Source organism: Amblyraja radiata, chromosome 4, assembly GCF_010909765.2.
Source record: "Amblyraja radiata isolate CabotCenter1 chromosome 4, sAmbRad1.1.pri, whole genome shotgun sequence".
Classification (NCBI taxonomy): domain Eukaryota; kingdom Metazoa; phylum Chordata; class Chondrichthyes; order Rajiformes; family Rajidae; genus Amblyraja; species Amblyraja radiata.
This window is the reverse complement of record NC_045959.1, coordinates 35,916,246-35,936,376: the sequence shown is the minus strand read 5'-3', so window position 1 is coordinate 35,936,376 and position 20,131 is coordinate 35,916,246. Positions and strand designations below refer to the sequence as shown.

General features: G+C 39.8%; 1 protein-coding gene across 1 annotated transcript in view; it reads right to left on the bottom strand.

The window, feature by feature from the left end:
- Positions 1 to 20,131, bottom strand: part of csmd3 (CUB and Sushi multiple domains 3) — a 751,933-nt gene that overhangs the window by 314,059 nt on the left and 417,743 nt on the right.

Here is a 20,131-nt window from a genome sequence, read left to right as displayed (position 1 = left end):
GTTATATTCTGGACAGCAGAATGAATAACAACTTGCATGCAGACTGGCTGGATCACAAGAGAGATTTATTACCCAACATTCCCTACTTATATACAACACCAACTCATTAGCATATACATGAATATGCATGAATACATTACACTGCTCTCCCTTTTTTAAGTATTAAATCAAAGTACACAGTTACAATTTTCTTGTTGTCATACTTGATTTAAACCAATGTTCATTAAATCTTAAATGATAACACAATATATTTATTTTACATATTAGGTTGTAACATGTTGAGTAGTAATTTCTTAGACGGAAGAGTTTAAACAGACCGTCAGTTAAAATGGAATTGTCACTAAAAAGCCATATGCTAAATTAACAGAACCACACTTAGAAAACTCACTCAGAAGCAATAATATGTTTTGGAACAATGCTGAGGCTAATTGAGAAGGATCAATAAATCATAAGGCCACCTGCAAGGACACTAAGGTAAACTTCTGTCTTCCCAGAGTAACCAGAGACTAGCTTGGCACCTGTTGCTACAAATTAAACTCTTGCTTTTGACACTAAGGAGGATTGTTGGTTGGAAAGCATAGTTTCAACCGTTGTTCTTGCATTAGGATAGAAGCTCAGGCTTTTCGGTATAAAAAGGGATTAGTACGGGTGTCGGGGTAATGGGAAGAAGGCAGGAGAATGGGATTAGGAGGGAGAGATAGACCAGCTATGATTAAATGGAGTAGACTTGATGGGCCTTATGGCCTTATTCTACTCCTATCACTTATGACCTTCTGACCTTTTAAAAGTGCAGGACACACATGCGCTCAGGGATTTTGCTCTCGGACTGGGTTGCAACCAGTTTCAGAGGAAAGCTTTGAGCCATGCTGTGGATGGAGCTGACTGCCACTGACTGGGGGTCCAACCGGCATTGATAAGTATAGATGTGTTCTCAACAATAACTTTTACATTAATTCCTACCATGTTTAGTGTGGTCTCTGATTCCAAAACCCAATAGTCACAGTCAAAGCTACTAAGATAAGCGTTGTGTGTACCATTACAAGAGCTTAATCTTGCAAATGCTCTTCAACATTTAAGCTGAGAAATCACATTTCAGATTCTACATTAAATTAGAGATAATGTGAGATCTATGACTGCATTGATTTCAACAGGAATTGCTGATTTGTGGACATGAAAGCAAAAGGGTATGATATGTTTCTTTCTCATTACTTTAGTTTGATTTAATATATCAAATAATTGATTTTTTTTCATCTATCTTTCCAATGTGTTCCGACTTCATAATTATTTATCACATTTGAAACTGAGAACTTGTTGTGCTGGTTGTCAGAGATTTCAGAAGTGTTTGGCAAGTTGAGTTTCTTCACTGCAATTTCTCTGCAGTTGCTCAGACCAAGATGCATAAGCATGGGGCACTTTGGGATCATAAGATCATAAGTGATTGGAGTAGAATTAGGACATTCGGCCCATCAAGTCTACTTCGCATTCACCATTCAATCATTCGCCATTCAATCATGGCTGATCTATCCCTCCCTCCTTTCTCCATCTCCTGTCTTCTCCCCATAACCCCTGACACCCGCACTAATCAAGAATCTATCTATCTCTGCCTTAAAAATGTCGACTGACTTTGCTTCCACAGTCTTCTGTGACAAAGAATTCCACAGATTCACCACCCTCTGACTAAAGAAATTTCTCCTCACCTCCTTCCTAAAGAAACATCCTTTAATTCAGAGGCTATGACCTCTAGTCCTAGACTCACCCATCCTCTCCACATCCAAGATCCCCCCCATCCAGGCCAGATGGGACAGACATGGTATAACCACAGGTGGAAAGAAGGGGTGTCAGGCTTATGCCACCAATTTCTCACACTGTTTACAAACAGTTAAAGTCGCTGCATGGACCTAGAGGGAATACAGACAAGATAACTTGCAACAGTTAATGGAGACATTTAAAGGATAAACAAAGACACAAAGTGCTGGAGTAACTCGGGTCTCAACGTGAAACATTCCCCATTCCTTCTCTCCAGACATGCTGCCGGTCCCGCTGAATTACTCCAGCATTTTGTGTTTATTGCTGGAGTAACTCAGCAGGTCAGGCAGCATCTCTGGAGAACATGCTGCACTGAAGAATGGTCCTGCCCAAAGCATCATCTACCCATGTTATCCAGAGATGTTGCCTGACTGCTGAGTTACTCCAGCACTTTGTGTCTTTTTTTAAACCAGTATTTGCAGTTCCTTGTTTCTGCATGGTTCTCTGAAAGCATCACGGGTGGTCAAAAGTAGTTTTTGTACATTGTCTTTCATCAGCGTTCTGAGTACAGATGTTGGGACAATATGTTACGCTTGTACAAGCTGTTGGTGAGGCCACATTTGGAGATACTGCCATAGGAAGCAACTCATTAAGTGAGAAAGGGTGCAGTGAAGATTTATGAGGATGTTGCCAGGACTTGAGGGGCTGAGCGATAGGGAGAGATTGAGCAGCCTGGGTAACCTCCTTTAAATTTTGTTATCGTATCTGCCTCATCTACCCCATTGGCAGCTTGTTTAATGTACCCACCACACACAGTGTGAAAATGTTGCCCCTCAGCTTCCTAGTAAATCTTTCCCCTTTCACCCAATTCAGTGACACAGTAGTGGAGTAGAGAGAAGTTTAACAATGCAGAAGCCAAGATTAACACTGCAGAAACAGAGTCCACCTCAAGAAAATATGTAAAGAAATTAGCCTTGTTTAAAATTCGAGAAGTCTCGATAATGCTAAACAGTAACCATTCCTGCCAAATATCAAACAACATTATCATAATCAAATTCACTTATCAACATCCTTATGGCTACCGTTGACTGGAACCTTAACTGGACAGCCAGGTAAATATTGTGTAGGAAGGAACTGCAGGTGCTGGCTTCCACCGAAGCTAGACACAAAATGCTGGAGTAAATCAGTGGGACAGGCAGCATCTCTGGACAGAAGGAATGGGTGACGTTTTGGGTCAAAACCCTTAGGGTCCAGGATTTTGTGTCTATTTCAAGTAGAAATTGTGTTTGATTATGTTATTGACTAGTTGATGGTTCTACAGAGAAGCACCGCCAAACTACAGTTTGCCTGTCAATACATTCTGAAGTTTTGGAACTATTACATCAGGATAGCACAGACACATAGGAAGTTGGAGGCAGTTCATTTAGCATGTTGTTCGGTAGAGGTCCTGAACTGTATTAAGTTGCGTTATTCAAGGTTATATAATTGTTTTCTATGTTGAGTGGTTTCAAATGAATTTTTTGCCTAATAAGTTTTAATAATTTCAATCAATTGGATGTTTTCAACTGTTTCCAGATATTTCTCATCATCAGTAGAATAGGCTTCTGCCAGACAGGCCCTTAATTTGAACTAGCTTTAGCTCAGTCACCTCTTTGTGCCTTCACCTCCCTTTACAATGGGAGGCTTTCAGGACATTGGGAGCCAGTTGGATTCTGAAGTTGAGTTCCACTGATACCATCCTGTGAAATCAAGACAAGGGCCAGATTCAGCATGATCTCGCCCTTTACTAGAATGTTGCCTGGGTTTCAGCAACTAAGTTACAGAGAAAGGTTGAACAAGTTAGGGCTTTATTCTTTGGAGCGCAGAAGGTTAAGGGGGGACTTGATAGAGGTTTTTAAAATGATGAGAGGGATAGACAGAGTTGACGTGGAAAAGCTTTTCCCACTGAGAGTAGGGAAGATTCAAACAAGGGGACATGACTTGAGAATTAAGGGACTGAAGTTTAGGGGTAACATGAGGGGGAACTTCTTTACTCAGAGAGTGGTAGCTGTGTGGAATGAGCTTCCAGTGAAGGTGGTGGAGGCAGGTTCGTTTTTATCATTTAAAAATAAATTGGATAGTTATATGGATGGGAAAGGAATGGAGGGTTATGGTCTGAGCGCAGGTATATGGGACTAGGGGAGATTATGTGTTCGGCACGGACTAGAGGGGTTGAGATGGCCTGTTTCCGTGCTGTAATTGTTATATGGTTATATGGTTATTGTGAGAGGTGGTGAAGAGCTGACTGTCTCCCTTCCCAAGTCCCTAAGCCTGCTAACCACCTCCAGTTTAAATTCCATTTGGAATATTTTGGAGGACCAGAAAAACAAGAACCAAGCAACCATGATTGAAGATTGGAATATTATGGGATAATTTCAGATTTCCTGTGTGTGTATAGATCTAACCACACCCAAAATACCATTCAGGACAAAGCATAGTTGATTGACATCAAGTCCACAATATTCAACATTATTTTCCTTCACTCCCAGTGCACCAGCGTCAAATGTATTATTTACAATTTACAAAATGTTCTAGATTTACTTGGACAGCCATTTTCAAACCCATGCCATCCGCACTAAGGCTTTGGTTGCATATGCGGGGGGGGGGGGGGGGGTTAATTTATTGAACTATTTTTGTTTAAAATCAAGTAAGAATGTCATTGTTCTATCTGGGACATATGACAATAAAACACTTGACTATTCATGAGTACTGTGTTTATGGGCTGTCACGCTGCTGTAAGCAATAATTTCATGGTTCCATTTTCGGTACAAATGATAATTAAAGACATTTGACTCCACTCCAGAAAATTCAAGACCAGTGAATAGATAAGAATACCATCACCTACATATTTCTCCACAAGGAACAGCATGACATGGAAATATATTACCATTCCTTTGTCATTGTGGAATCTAAATGCCCACCCAAAAACCGCCGCATAAGAACAACAACATTTGTCAGTGGAGGTTCACCATTTTCTTCTCACGTGCATGGAATAATATTTTGTACCGACACATCAGAGCCAATATTTTGTACTGCCACAACACTATACTGTGAAATATTGCACATTCTGATGACTTGATGTTTTTCTTGTCGTTTTTGTCGTTTCCATTGTCGTTATTATTTATCTGTTACGTTGGAGCTCCGCTCAGGCAGTGCGCCTGAAATTTTGTTATATGTATTTACAATGATACAGTGTCATTATTATTATTATTATTATTATTATTATTATTATAGGTGCAAGCCTCACTTTATCTGCCTGCTTCCCATAAAATAAAAAATAAACAATATGATACAAACTTAAAATTGGAGCTGGAATATACAAGTGTTTAGCAGTAAAATTTCCTTACACAAGGGATGGTGAAGTCTGCAACTATCTCCTGAACGGCTACTATGGCTGGATTAATATAACATTTCACAATGATGATTGACAAATCTTTGTTACATAAGTGGATTCAAGAATGGGTATAAAGGAAAATATTATGATAGGAAAACAGTGCTAATACACATCTGATCTCAACCTATCTGAAAGGCAGAACACATGTGAGGGACTAAATAGTCTCCATCTATTCTCCTTGAGTTGTACGATTCATCTGCTGTTGGTTCATCACTTCTGGACAACAGGTAAAGAGTAATATTTCACTCCTTTTCTAGCTATCAATCACAGTCTCAGGTCTAAGGAGAAGACATTCAGTGGCCTGAAAGTAATTTTGGTTACGTGCGGTTCCCAGCCTGGAGCCCAAGTAACAGCAAAGCAGGTTTAGATCAAGGCTGGTAACCTTATCTCGACAATCACTCACATGTGCAATTAAATTAGACAAGAGGAATCAATTCTCACAAAAAGTTCACCTTTCCTGTCTGTATTCACCAAGTAGGACATTTAATTTCTGATTTTTTTGTGAGTACTTCCACCTCATCGGAAACCCATGGATTTTAATCACTAGTATTCCTAAATCTAGATTAGCAATTAATTACCTTCAATTTTCTCAATAGATGCAAGCAGATATAAGGGGAAGTATAAGACAAGTGCCGTCAAGTACAAAACAAGCAAAGATCCATAAAGCTGGTTATGAGGTTACATTACAAATTGCAAACAATTTCAGTGATAAATTTGATGTGAGCAGGAAGTTCTGATCTGAAGCAAATAGGGACATTATTGAAATAAAGCAATGATGCTGTCATTTTGATATGTGTGCAATTTCCTCACATTTATATGTGCATTACTTCGAGTGATTTAACTACTTAATAAAATCAGTATCTAAATTTATTGACTTATTTGTACAAGATTTCCAATAAAAGCCTGATCAAAGTTTTTGGCAAACAATTCACAGTTTACTTCTGTACTGTTTTTTCTTGCCATGAAATTATTATGCAGAATTTTAGGAGTTTTAGGAAAGTATTGTAGTCTCAACTTCTGTGGAAACTTCATATTTCCTCTCCATCACATGCAGACACTGTGTTTACTTGGCTCAGACAGTAATATTTCTTCTTATAGAGCAGAGACAAGGAACTTCAGATGCTGGTTTACACATAAAGACACAAAGTGCTGGAACAACTCAGTGGGTCAGGCAGCATCCGTGGAGAACATGGAGGGATGATGTTTTGGGTCAGGACTTCTTACTCAATCTAGGCTCTCTTCCTAACCCACTACCTCCAAGACCTATATCTTTCATTATCCATCCTTGATAAATGGATCCTACATCCATGCTCACTTGCCTCTGTTTTTCTGCTTCCTGCCTTTCCATCAGTCCAAATGTACCTTTGGTCCTAATAGAAACATAGAAATAAGGGGCAGGAGGGGGGCATCCTTCGAGCCTGCACCGCCATTCATTGTGATCATGGCAGATCATCCACAATCAGTAACCCATGCCTGCCTTCTCCCCATATCCCTTGATTCCGCTAGCCCCAAGACCTCTATCTAAATCTCTTTTAAATTCATCCAGTGAATTGTTCACCACTGCCTTCTGTGGCAGAGAATTCCACAAATTCACAAATCTGGGTGAAAACGTTTTTTCTCATCTCAGTTTTAAATGGCCTCCCCTTTATTCTTAGACTGTGGCCCCTGGTTCTGGACTCCCCCATCATTGGGAACATTTTCCTGCATCTAGCTTATCCAGTCCTTTTATAATTGTATATGTTTCTATAAGATATCCTCTCATCCTTCTAAATTCCAGTGAATACAAGCCCACTCTTTACAATCTTTCCTCATATGACAGTCCCGCCATCCCGGGGATTAACCTTGTGAACCTACGCTGCACTGTCTCAATAGCAAGGATTTCCTTCCTCAAATTAGGAAAGCAAAACTGCACACAATATTCCAGATGCGGTCTCACCAGGGCCATGCACAAGTACAGAAGGACCTCTTTACTCCTATACTCAAATCCTCTCTCGCTATGAATGGCAACCTGTCATTAGCTTTCTTCACTGCCTGCTGTACCTGCATGTTTACTTTCTTGACTCTCCTGGTTTGTACGGAAACATTATCTGACTTTACACTGGGATGCAGTTGTGGGAGGATAGAGGAAACAATTCTATTACAGGAGTGAGAAACTGGTAGTTCTTGGTGTGGCTTTCAGATAACAAGAACGTCAAGCAAGTATGTAGTTATCCCAGAAGGTGAAATGAAAAAGGGTTGGGTTACATATCGAAATGAAAAGAAACCATGATTAAGGCATGCAGAACATAAAACAAATAGTCAGGCCAAGCGTGAAGACATAGATAAGGAAAGGATTGACACAAAGAAAGATATGTGATGCAGGAGAACAGTAAGCATAAACGAAAGACATTCAAATGTGAATAAGAAAGACAACAAATAAATAAAATAAAAGGATGGATATCAAAGAGTGCAGAAAGTGGAGATATTGAAAAGCTAGACTGTGAATTAATACAGTTAGGAGAAAAGTACATTTCTTTCTTTGTTCTTTGGAATGTCACAGTATGTCTATTTTTCCCTCCAGATGTGAAGGACAGTGTTAAGAAATTCATGGTGTTTGCTGAATCAAATTATATTGCATAAAAAATAAAATAAAAGAATTTGAGAGAACTAATCTAATTCATCAAAGCCAGTGTGGAGCAACAACACAAATAAATCAGTCACAAAAAGATGTTCATCAAGCAAATGTTCAATTCAATTTGTTCACTCAGTTCAGTGAAATAATAATAATACAGATAAAATCACCTGAAGGTAATTTAATGTCTGGGCATGGAACCTGACTTGAAAATTGAAATTACTCTTAAAACACCTATTGCTTCAGGATGGGAAAGCATCTCTGGTCCACGTTATGAATAGAAATGTACATAGAAAACGTAAAATGTGTGAAAGGCAATTTTCTGAGTTTTTAAACACAATCGATATCTCACAGGAGCTCAGGAATGTAGTTCTCACAATGTCCCTTCATTAATGGATGTGCACTCAACATCGCAGAGTACTTGAATTCTGGTTCCAACATTTATGCATAAATGGAATTGGTGCAGGGGCCTCAACTCCTAACAATTTGACATAAATTGACATGTGACAAATAAATTTGAACTTGAACTTACTTGGAATACGGCAATGAAGGTATGGTGAGAAATTTGCTAATGAAACGGTAGCTAGAAAAGTAAGTTGTGAAGAAAACACAAGGAAGATGCAAAGGAGCAAGTATAGTTTAAGTGAGCGGGCAAATAGCAGGTAAATGGAGTATAATGTGGAAAGGTTTGAAATTGACCATTTTAGTAGGAAATATCTAACAATGCATATTATCTAAATGTTGTGATAGAAACAGAATGTGGTTATGAATTGTAAAAGGTTAATATGCAGTTGCCAAAAACAATTAAAAACATGTAATTGTTTATTTATGAGGTTATAGGTCAGCTAGGAGCATTAACGATTCCATGTCTGGAGAAGTGTGTACAGCATTGGTCTCCTTTTTTTAAACAAATGATGCAAATATGCAAATCAGAGAAGGTTTAGCTGACCAATACTGGAATAGGTGGGTTGCTTATGATGAAATGTTGCTCAGTTTATCATGGGAGTTTAGAGGAATGAGAGGATCGTTGATCAATAGACAATAGACAATCGGTGTAGGAGGAGGCCATTCGGCCCTTCGAACCAGCACCGCCATTCAATGTGATCATAGCTGATCATCCACAATCAGTACCCCATTCCTGCCTTCTCCCCCTATCCCTTGACTCCGCTATCTTTAAGGGCTCCTTCTAACTCTCTCTTGAAAGCATCCAGAGAACCGGCCTCCACCACCCTCTGAAGTAGAGAATTCCACAGACTCACAACTCTGTGTGAAAAAGTATTTATTCATCTCTGTTCTAAATGGCTTATCTCTTATTCTTAAACTGTGGCCCCTGGTTCTGGACTCCCCCAACATTGGGAACATGTTAGGTACACATGTTAGGTACATGTTAGGTTTCCAGCATCTGCAGTTCCTTCTTAAACACATCGGGAATATGTTTCCTGCCTCTAGCATGTCCAAAACCATAATAATATTCCATGTTTCAATAAAATCACCTCTCATCCTTCTAGATTCCAGAGTATACAAGCCCAGCCGCTCCATTCTATCAACATATGACAGTCCCGCCATCCTGGGAATTAACCTTGTGAACCTACGCTGCACTCCCTCAATAGCAAGAATCTCCTGCCTCAAATTTGGAGACCAAAACTGCACACAATACTCCAGGTGTGGTCTCACTAGGGCCCCGTACAACTGCAGAAGGACCCCTTTGCTCCTATACTCAACTGCTCTTGTTCTGAAGGCCAACATGCCATTTGCTTTCTTCACTGCCTGCTGAACCTACATGCTTACGTTCAGTGATTGATGAACAAGGACCCCCCAGATCACATTGTACTTCCCATTTTCCCAACTTGACACCATTTAGATAATAATCTGCCTTCCTGTTTTTGCCACCAAAGTGGATAACCTCACATTTATCCACATTAAGCACATCTGCCCACTCACCTAACCTGTCAAAGTCACCCTGCATCCTCATAGCATCCTCCTCACAGTTCACACAACCACCCAGCTTTGTATCATCTGCAAATTTGCTCATGTTACTTTTAATCCCTTCATCTAAATCATTAATATATATTGTAAATAGCTGCGGTTGCAGCACCGAGCCTTGCGGTACCCCACTAGTCACTGCCTGCCATTCTGAAAGGGACCCGTTAATTCTTACTCTTTGTTTCCTGTCTGCCAACCGATTTCCTATCCATGTCGGCACCCTACCCCCAATACCATGTGCTCTAATTTTGCCCACTAATGTCCTATGTGGGACCTTATCAAATGCTTTCTGAAAGTCCAGGTACACTACATCCACTGGCTCTCCCTTGTCCATTTTCCCAGTTACATCCCCAAAAAATTCCAGAGGTCCAGAATCAAAACCTCAAAGATGCAGACAGATCTTGATAGAATGATCTAGAATGGGTGCTTTTTCTTGGGGTGTAAGAAGGAACTGCAGATGCTGATTTAAACAGAAAATAGACACAAACAGCTATAGTAACTCAGCAGGTCTGGCAGCATCTCTGTAGAGAAGGACCTGAAATGTCATCTGTCTGACCCGCTGATTTACTCCAGCTTTTTGCATCTATGTTTCTCTAGGGGTCACTGTTGATAGTTGGAATATCATGTAGATAGGGTGGTAAAGAAAGCTTTTGGTGTGCTGGCCTTTATGAATCAGAGCATTGAGTATAGAAATTGGGATGTAATGTTAAAATTGTACAAGGCCAATTCTGGAGTATGGTGTACAATTTTGGTTGCCTAATTAAAGGAAGGATGTCAACAAAATAGAGAGAGTACAGAGGAGATTTACTAGAATGTTGCCTGGGTTTCAGCAACTAAGTTACAGAGAAAGGTTGAACAAGTTAGGTCTTTATTCTTTGGAGCGCAAAAGGTTAAGGGGGGACTTGATAGAGGTCTTTAAAATGATGAGAGGGATAGACAGAGTTGACGTGGATAAGCTTTTCCCACTGAGAGTAGGGAAGATTCAAACAAGAAGACATGACTTGAGAATTACTCTTTACTCAGAGAGTGGTAGCTGTGTGGAATGAGCTTCCAGTGGAGGTGGTGGAGGCAGGTTCGATTTTATCATTTATAAATAAATTGGATAGTTATATGGACGGGAAAGGAATGGAGGGTTATGGTCTGAGTGCAGGTAGATGGGACTAGGGGAGAATACGTGTTCGGCACAGAATAGAAGGGCCGAGATGGCCTGTTTCCGCGCTGTAATTGTTATATGGTTATGGTTATATAAGGGGGTTGCCCATTTAAGACAGAAATGCAGACAAGAGGCTTTCTTTCAGAAGATCGTGTCATTGGAACTCTCCTCATCAAAAATGAGTTGGCAGCAGAATCCTTTCATATTTTTAAGGCAGAAATATTTACTTCATGTGGGGTGTGGAGTGGTGGTGAAGTTGAATAGTTACAACATGGAGATGACAGGCGGAGGTGAGATTACAAACAGATTAACTAGGAATTTAGTAAATAGCAGTCGAGGGTTCATGGCCAACGCTCATCCCCAATTCAAATTGTTGCCTTTATTGAAGATAAAATTGACACAAGCAATTCTAGCAGCTGCCAGATAATTTCAGAATCCTTTGCATTGTTGATCAGATATGGATTTTACTTTTATTAATAGTTCTCAGATATTCTCGAGAAGGATAAATGATATTCTCAGAAGGATAAATGAATCAAAAAGTACACTGGTAGAGGAAATAGAAACATAGAAAATAGGTGCAGGAGTACATAATTTGGCCCTTCGAGCCAAGACATTCAATATGATCATGGTTGATCATTCAGAATCAGTACCACATTCCTACTTTATCCCTTGATTCCATGAGCGCTAAGAGCTAAATCTAACTCTCTCTTGAAAACATCTAGTGAATTGGCCTCCACTGCAGAGAATTCCACAGATTCGCAACTCTCTGGGTGAAAAGGTTTTTCCTCATACTAAATGGCCTACCCTTTATTTTTAAACTGTGACCCCTGGTTCTGGACTCCCCCAACATGGGGAACATTTTTCCTGCATCGAGCCTGTCTAATCCCTTAAGAATTTTATATGTTTCTATAAGATCCTCTCTCATCCTTCTAAATTCCAGTGAATATCAGCGCAGTCGACCCATTAAGAAGTGGATAAATTAAGCACGAGAATGTTTACATGGTTCATTAGCAGCTGCACAGATCTATAAGAATTGAATGACCCGTTTCTGCGCTATAATACTATTGTGCAACTGAATTTTGACAAGGTCAAACCGCATTTGATAATGTTACTATATTATGATCCCATCGCAACTCTGCAGCCAAAAATGTGCATGCTCAGTGCCAGAGATCTAGGGTTTGATCCTGACCTTGTGTGCTGTCTGTGTGGAGTATGCGTATTCTCCCCATGACCATATGGGTTTCCTCTGGGCTCTCCAGATTCCTTCCACATCCCAAACATGTGGGTTTGGAAGTGAATTGATCTCTATACGTTGCTCCATGTGTATAAGGCGTGGATCACATGGAACTAGAGATCAAAGGTGATCATTGGTCAGCGTGGACACAGTGCACCAAAGTATCTCCAAACTAAACAATATCCGAAACTAATATGAACCTGGTATAACCATATAACAATCACAGCACGGAAACAGGCCATCTCGACCCTTCTAGTCCGTGCCGAACACGTATTCTCCCCTAGTCCCATATACCTGCACTCAGACCATAACCCTCCATTGCTTTCCCGTCCATATAACTATGCAATTTATTTTTAAATGATAAAAACGAACCTGCCTACACCACCTTCACTGGAAGCTCATTCCACACAGCCACCACTCTCTGAGTAAAGAAGTTCTCCCTCATGTTACCCCTAAACTTCTGTCCCTTAATTCTCAAGTCATGTCCCCTTGTTTGAATCTTCCCTACTCTCAGTGGGAAAAGCTTATCCACGTCAACTCTGTCTATCCCTCTCATCATTTTAAAGACCTCTATCAAGTCCCCCCTCAACCTTCTGCGCTCCAAAGAATAAAGCCCTAACTTGTTGAACCTTTCTCTGTAACTTAATTGCTGAAACCCAGGCAACATTCTAGTAAATCTCCTCTGTACTCTCTCTATTTTGTTGACATCCTTCCTATAATTAGGCGACCAAAATTGTACACCATACTCCAGAATTGGCCTCACCAATGCCTTGTACAATTTTAACATTACATCCCAACTTCTATACTCAATGCTCTGATTTATAAAGGCCAGCACACCAACAGCTTTCTTTACCACCCTATCTACATGAGATTCCACTTTCAGGGAACTGTGCACAGTTATTCCCAGATCCCTCTGTTCACCTGCATTCTTCAATTCCCTACCATTTACCATGTACGTCCTATTTTGATTTGTCCTGCCAAGATGTAGCACCTCACACGTATCAGCATTAAACTCCATCTGCCATCTTTCAGCCCACTCTTCCAACTGGCATAAATCTCTCTGTAGACTTTGAAAATCTACTTCATTATCCACAACCCCACCTATCTTAGTATCATCTGCATACTTACTAATCCAATTTACCACACCATGATCCAGATCATTGATGTACATGACAAACAACAGTGGACCCAACACAGATCCCTGTGGCACCCCATTAGTCACTGGCCTCCAACCTGACAAACAACCATCCACCATTACTCTCTGGCATCTCCCATTCAGCCACTGTTGAATCCATCTTGCTACTCCACCATTAATACCCAACAATTGAACCTTCTTAACCAACCTTCCATGAGGAACCTTGTCAAAGGCCTTACTGAAGTCCACATATACAACATCCACTGCTTTACCCTGATCAATTTCCCGAGTAACCTCTTCAAAAAATTCAAGAAGATTAGTCAAGCATGACCTTCCAGGCACAAATCCATGTTGACTGTTCCTAATCAGACCCTGTTTATCCAGATGCTTATATATATTATCTCTAAGTATCCTTTCCATTAATTTTCCCACCACTGACATCAAACTAACAGGTCTATAATTGCTAGGTTTACTCTTAGACCCCTTTTTAAACAATGGAACAACATGCGCAGTACGCCAATCCTCCGGCACTATTCCCGTTTCTAATGACATTTGAAATATTTCTGTCATAGCCCCTGCTATTTCTACACTAACTTCCCTCAATGTCCTAGGGAATATCCTGTCCGGACCTGGAGACTTATACACTTTTATATTTCTCAAAAGTGTCAGTACTTCCTCTTCTTTGAATCTCATAGTTTCCATAGCTACTCTACTTGTTTCCCTTACCTCACATAATTCAATATCCTTCTCCTTGGTGAATACCGAAGAAAAGAAATTGTTCAATATCTCCCCCATCTCTTTTGGCTCTGCAGATAGCTGTCCACTCTGACTTTCTAATGGACCAATTTTATCCCTCGTTATCCTTTTGCTATTAATATAGCTGTAGAAACCCTTTGGATTTACTTTCACCTTACTTGCCAAAGCAACCTCATATCTTCTTTTAGCTTTTCTAATTTCTTTCTTAAGATTCTTTTTACATTCTTTATACTCCTCAAGCACCTCATTTACTCCATGCTGCCTATAATTATTGTAGATCTCTCTTTTTTTCCGAACCAAGTGTCCAATTTCCCTTGAAAACCATGGCTCTTTCCAATTTTTACTATTTCCTTTCAACCGAACAGGGACATAAAGATTCTGTACTCTTAAAATTTCACCTTTAAATGTCCTCCATTTCTCTTCCACATTTTTCCCATAAAACAAACTGTCCCAATTTACTCCTTTTAAATCCTTTCGCATCTCCTCAAAGTTAGCCTTTCTCCAATCAAAAATCTCAACCCTAGGTCCAGTTCTGGCCCTCTCCATAATTATATTGAAACTAATGGTATTGTGATCACTGGTCCCGAACTGTTCCCCAACGCATACCTCTGCCACCTGACCCATCTCATTTCCTAACAGGAGGACCAGCACCTCCCCTTCTCCAGTAGGTACTTCTATGTATTGCTGCAAAAAACTATCCTGCACACATTTTACAAACTCCAACCCATCCAGCCCATTTACAGAATGTGTTTCCCAGTCTATGTGTGGAAAATTGAAATCTCCCACAATCACTACCTTGTGCTTACTACTAATATCTGCAATCTCCTTACATATTTGCTCTTCCAATTCTCGCTCCCCATTTGGCGGTCTATAATACACCCCTATAAGTGTTGCTACCCCTTTCCCATTTCTCAGTTCCACCCAAATAGCCTCCCTAGACGAGCCCTCTAATCTATCCTGCCAAAGCACTGCTGTAATATCTTCCTTGATAAGCAATGCAACAACTCCACCTCTTGCCCCTCCAATTCTATCACACCTGAAGCAACGAAATCCTGGAATATTTAGTTTCCAATCACAGCCCTCCTGCAACCATGTTTCACTGATCGCCACAACATCATACTTCCAGGTGTCAATCCAGGCTCTAAGTTCATCCACCTTTCTTACAATGCTCCTAGCATTAAAATATACACATTTAAGAAACCCACCCTCTCTTATTCTCTGTTTATTGTCTTTTTCTTCTCTCTCCCCTACATTTTGGGTCAGAGTGCTACCATTCTCTGCCTCCTGCCTCACACACTGACTGCTAGCTTTCCCAATTTGAGTCCCTCCCCCCAACCATACTAGTTTAAATTCTCCCCAGTAGCCTTTGCAAATCTCCCCGCCAGGATATTGGTCCCCCTCGAGTTCAAGTGCAACCCGTCCTTTCTGTACAGGTCGCACCTTCCCCAAAAGAGGTCCCAATGATCCAGAAACTTGAATCCATACCTACTGCACCAGTCCCTCATCCACTCATTTATCCTCCACCTCGCTCCATTCCTACTCTCACTGTCGCGTGGCACAGGCAGTAATCCTGAGATTGTTACCTTTGCAGTCCTTCTCCTTAACTCTCTACCTAACTCCCTAATTTCTTCTTTCAGGACCTCTTCTCTTTTTTTACCTATGTCATTTGTACCTATATGTACCACAACCTCAGGCTCCTCTCCCTCCCATTTCAGGATTTCTTGGACACGTTCAGACACATCCCTGACCCTGGCACCAGGGAGGCAAACTACCATCCGGGTCTCCTGTCTGCGTCCACAGAATCGCCTATCCGACCCCCTGACTATAGAGTCCCCTATTACAATTATATAGAACTGAACATCTCATAAGAGGTGTTTTAATCAAGGTACATCTGCTGAAATTGTTGAACATCCAGGACAATAGGAGATAAATAAGCTAGAGAAGTACCCACTTTTCACTGACTGCAGTTTGCTCTTACTTTCACAAGGAGGATAATGGGGCAGTGCTGGATTGCCTACATGTTTCAGTCTCTCCCGTCCACCTCCCCGAGTGCCTTGGAAATGATGCTTTATTATTAAACGCAGGATGCATAATTGATGATGTGATTTGGTAGCTTCATTTGTTTTCTTTTGCTCCGAGTTTCAATTAAAAAGACAAAATAATACATTGTATAAATCTTCACTGCTGGGATTATACACTCGCTTGTGGCACAGGTGCACCCTGCTGTCAGAAGGGACAGCTGGAATCCGTTTCTGCGAACAACCTCTCCTCTTCAATTAAAGAGCAAGCCAGGCCAGAAGCACAGTTGGCTCGGGGTGTCAAATCTAGTCTACCAACAGCTGTTGGAGTATTGTTGCTTGCTGATAAAGGGGAGGTAATTTCGGATGAACAAAGGAAAAAGAAAACCTTCACTGCCAAACAAGGATTGCGATGAAGAGTTCTGAACAAACATCATTCATTCACAAAATAACTCGAAGGCATTCAGAAATATGTGGGTAAATTAAGGACAGCCAAAATCTCATTGTTAAAGTCAAGTTTTGTTAGTTTTTTTTTTTAGGTATTTAACAATTGGACAGAAGAAAGAAATTATGTTGGCAGTTTAGAAAACTGCAAGAATTCTATGAAGACAGCCGGCTATGCAGTACAACTCTACATATCCTGGAAGGATACTGAATGTTAGTGTTGTGGTGGCTCCCAAGGGTCGGGCCATCCCAACTATAAAATAACCAGAGTGCAATAACAAACAGCAAGACCTCAGCATTCCAATACACAATGTTCACAGAAATCTAAATAAAATAAATCCATAAAAAAATGTTTTAAAAAATGGCAACATCTTTTCTGGTTCCTGAAAAAGCATGTTCAGAGATACTGCCCACTGTTTTTAACTGCAAGCATTAAAAATAGCCAGAGGATTAAAACAAACAAAACTAAAATGCATGTATGTGATGCAAGAAGCCCAGATTCCAAAACGAATGAAACCCTGGGTGATGGAAACTGCAATGGTCAACATTCTGTGCTCAGAGTAAGACATTTGTGAAACAATACATCAACATCAGAACTGATGAACGAGTGCAAAGCAGAACCAGCAGCTTTGACAGATGAAATCTGAAAGGAACTAGCAGCATAAAAGCAAAGATGTTGTAATAATCTTCGATCTTTCAAGAAGCTGCATTATTTTACCAGAGGTAATATACAGGTTGGATGCGTGATTGAATATTTGTATCATTACTTTTTTTAAAGCAGAGGTGATTAGATCTGCTGACATGTCTAAACAGTTGTAAACCCAGTCTGTTAACTGGATTGGTGGTAGACAAGGCCATAAAACTGGAGGTGCCAGGGGTCTTGATCTTCATATTATTTATATTATTGACTTATTAACACATTATTTACTTTGATGAAGTTCTCCTCTATATTTTTCTTGGGCTTCATCCACTTTGTCTCCTTTCACACCTTACTTCTCCTTATCTCTGAGTCTCCTTATCTCTGAAGAATGGTCCTGAGTTACTCCAGCATTTTTTGTCAATCTTCATATTGACACTGCACAGTTAGATCATTACAAATATTTCCACATTTAGTCACTTTATTTGCTAATTTATAAATAAGTTCCAAGGTTATTGGGGCAATCTGATATATAACTTATTAATTTATAAATATTACCTATTTCTCTCCATTAATTGTTCCTGATCTGCTAAGTATTTCCTGCATTGTAAAATACAGTCAAGAATTTTTGATTGCTTAGTAATAATACTGCAAGGAAGTCTGACTAAAAAGGGCAAATAGCACACTCCCTCGATCCACAATTAAGTAAACATAAGAGATTAAACTACAATGCTAAATACAATAATTGTTTCAATCTTATGTAAAATCTAACATTAAGAAGCCAAATCAATTAATAACATGCAATTCTATCATTACAAAATAACTGCATGCAGTGCAATTTTACCAAAAAAATGAGAGCATGGGTCTGTGGCTCAGTTTTCACAGCTGAGTCTGACTTTAGGGACGTACTAATCTTGTAGAGGCACTAATCTTGCAAAATAACTCACAAAACGAACAAAGTGTGAATACTGCATCTTCCTGAAGGGAGAAAAATACTGAAGTCAGTTTTTTTCTGGATTTTTCTCCTGTTGTTGTTCACTATAACTTTGTCAGAAGATCTGTAAGAACCTAGGAGCACATCACATGTGCCATTTGCTCTATTGCTCCAGTTTTATTTAACCTTCCCAAAGAAGTGCGTGATTTAGATGAATCGGCTTCTTAATGTGTAGGAAGTAGGTGAGAAAGTAGGATAACATAAAAATGGGTGGCATGAACTCATTGGACCTAATGGCGAGTTTCCATGTTCTATCGGGTAAAAACAAAAATAAACTTCTGCTGATAGTGGATCATGGAGTGTATGCCCATGAATATTTTCATTGTTTTCATGGTTCACTGCATCAAATAACTTCCACACTCACTTGGCTAAAAATCCATCAATTTACTTTTGTGATGCAAGTATCAATTGCCTTAGTTTAGAAGAATGAGGGGGGGGGGCTCAATGAAACATACAGAATAGTGAAAGGCTTGGATAGAGTGGATGTGGAAAGGATGTTTCCACTAGTGGGAGATTATAGGACTGGAGGTCCTGTGACTACTAAATACTGTTTTCTTCAACTATCAATCATAAAGTAATTTTCTGGGTGATAATTATGTTAGAACCAAACATGCATGACAGATTGATAATTAGTGGAAAACTATCTTTCTAATTGAATGCATCTTGACTCAGTGGGTCATCAAATTAAATTGCATAATTTCAGAAAATTGAGAAACAGCATTCAGCAGTAAATTAAAAAAAAAATCTGGTAAATGAAACAATCCAGAGCATAATCAGTGAGTTATCGTTTTGGAACATTGACTGATTGATTCTAATTTAATATAGAAGCCACTTTGGCGCAATTGGTAGTACAAGATGTGATTGCTCTATCTAAAGACTTGGAGATTCAAATTCTACATCAACATTTGAATGAACAATTTAAACAGAAGCTCTACCCAATGAGGTCCTTCAGGCAAAATATTACATTTAAGTGTTCTGGAACTGAAAGTACATTGAGTGGTGTTTCTTTTAGATCTTGTTCGGTACAGATGAGCTTCTACATTTTCAATATCCCTGCATTTAGTTTAATTTATTTTAGAGATACAGGCCCTTTGGCCCACCGATTACGCGCCGACCGGTGATCCCCGCACACTAAAACTATCCTACACACACTGTGGACAATTTTTACATTTATACCAAGCCAATTAACCTGCAAATCTGTACGTCTTTGGAATGTGCGAGGAAATCGAAGATCTCGGAGAAAACCCACACGGTCACAGAGAACGTTCAAACTCCACACAGACAGCACCCATAGCCGGGATCGAACCTTGTCTCTGGTGCTATAAGCGCTGTAAGGCAGCAACTCTACCGCTGTGCCACCATGCCGCCCTCCATTCCAACATGATTTTGAGTGGAGACCACTCATACACCATAAGGTCTAATCAAGCACGTATTAATTCTTTGAATTTGGTACATTGTCAACAAAACAATGTTTAATTATCTGAACAGTGGGGCATTTTTTAAATGAACATATTAGTTTCCTGACCTCAATTGAATAGCTCTGGCAGATATTAGGAAATGAGATTCCTCAGCAGACAACATGACAAAGAATTCACATTAATCAAAATGGATCATTTAGACGCGTTACCAAAATCAATGCAGGGAGATGCATTACAAATAACATCAGAATGATTTACATGTGTTACAATAGAAACAAGATGTACTTATTTCAAACAAATGAAGAGATTAATTTAAAGTTGTCATTATGAGCTCTTCTGTGCATGGATATTGCTCACCATTAGTGATACAACCACTATGGACACTCGGTATAGACCTCCAGTTAAAAGGGAGTCAGGACCCGATGACCAGCATAAAAAGAGAACCTATGGATTATCAGTAGGTGTGTTCCACAGACAACATTAAAATCAGTCTATCTGTTACCTTCTGCCAAAGGGACAGAATTAAGATTGTCATTTCATGTTTTACCCATTTCTATTGGTGCAAGACC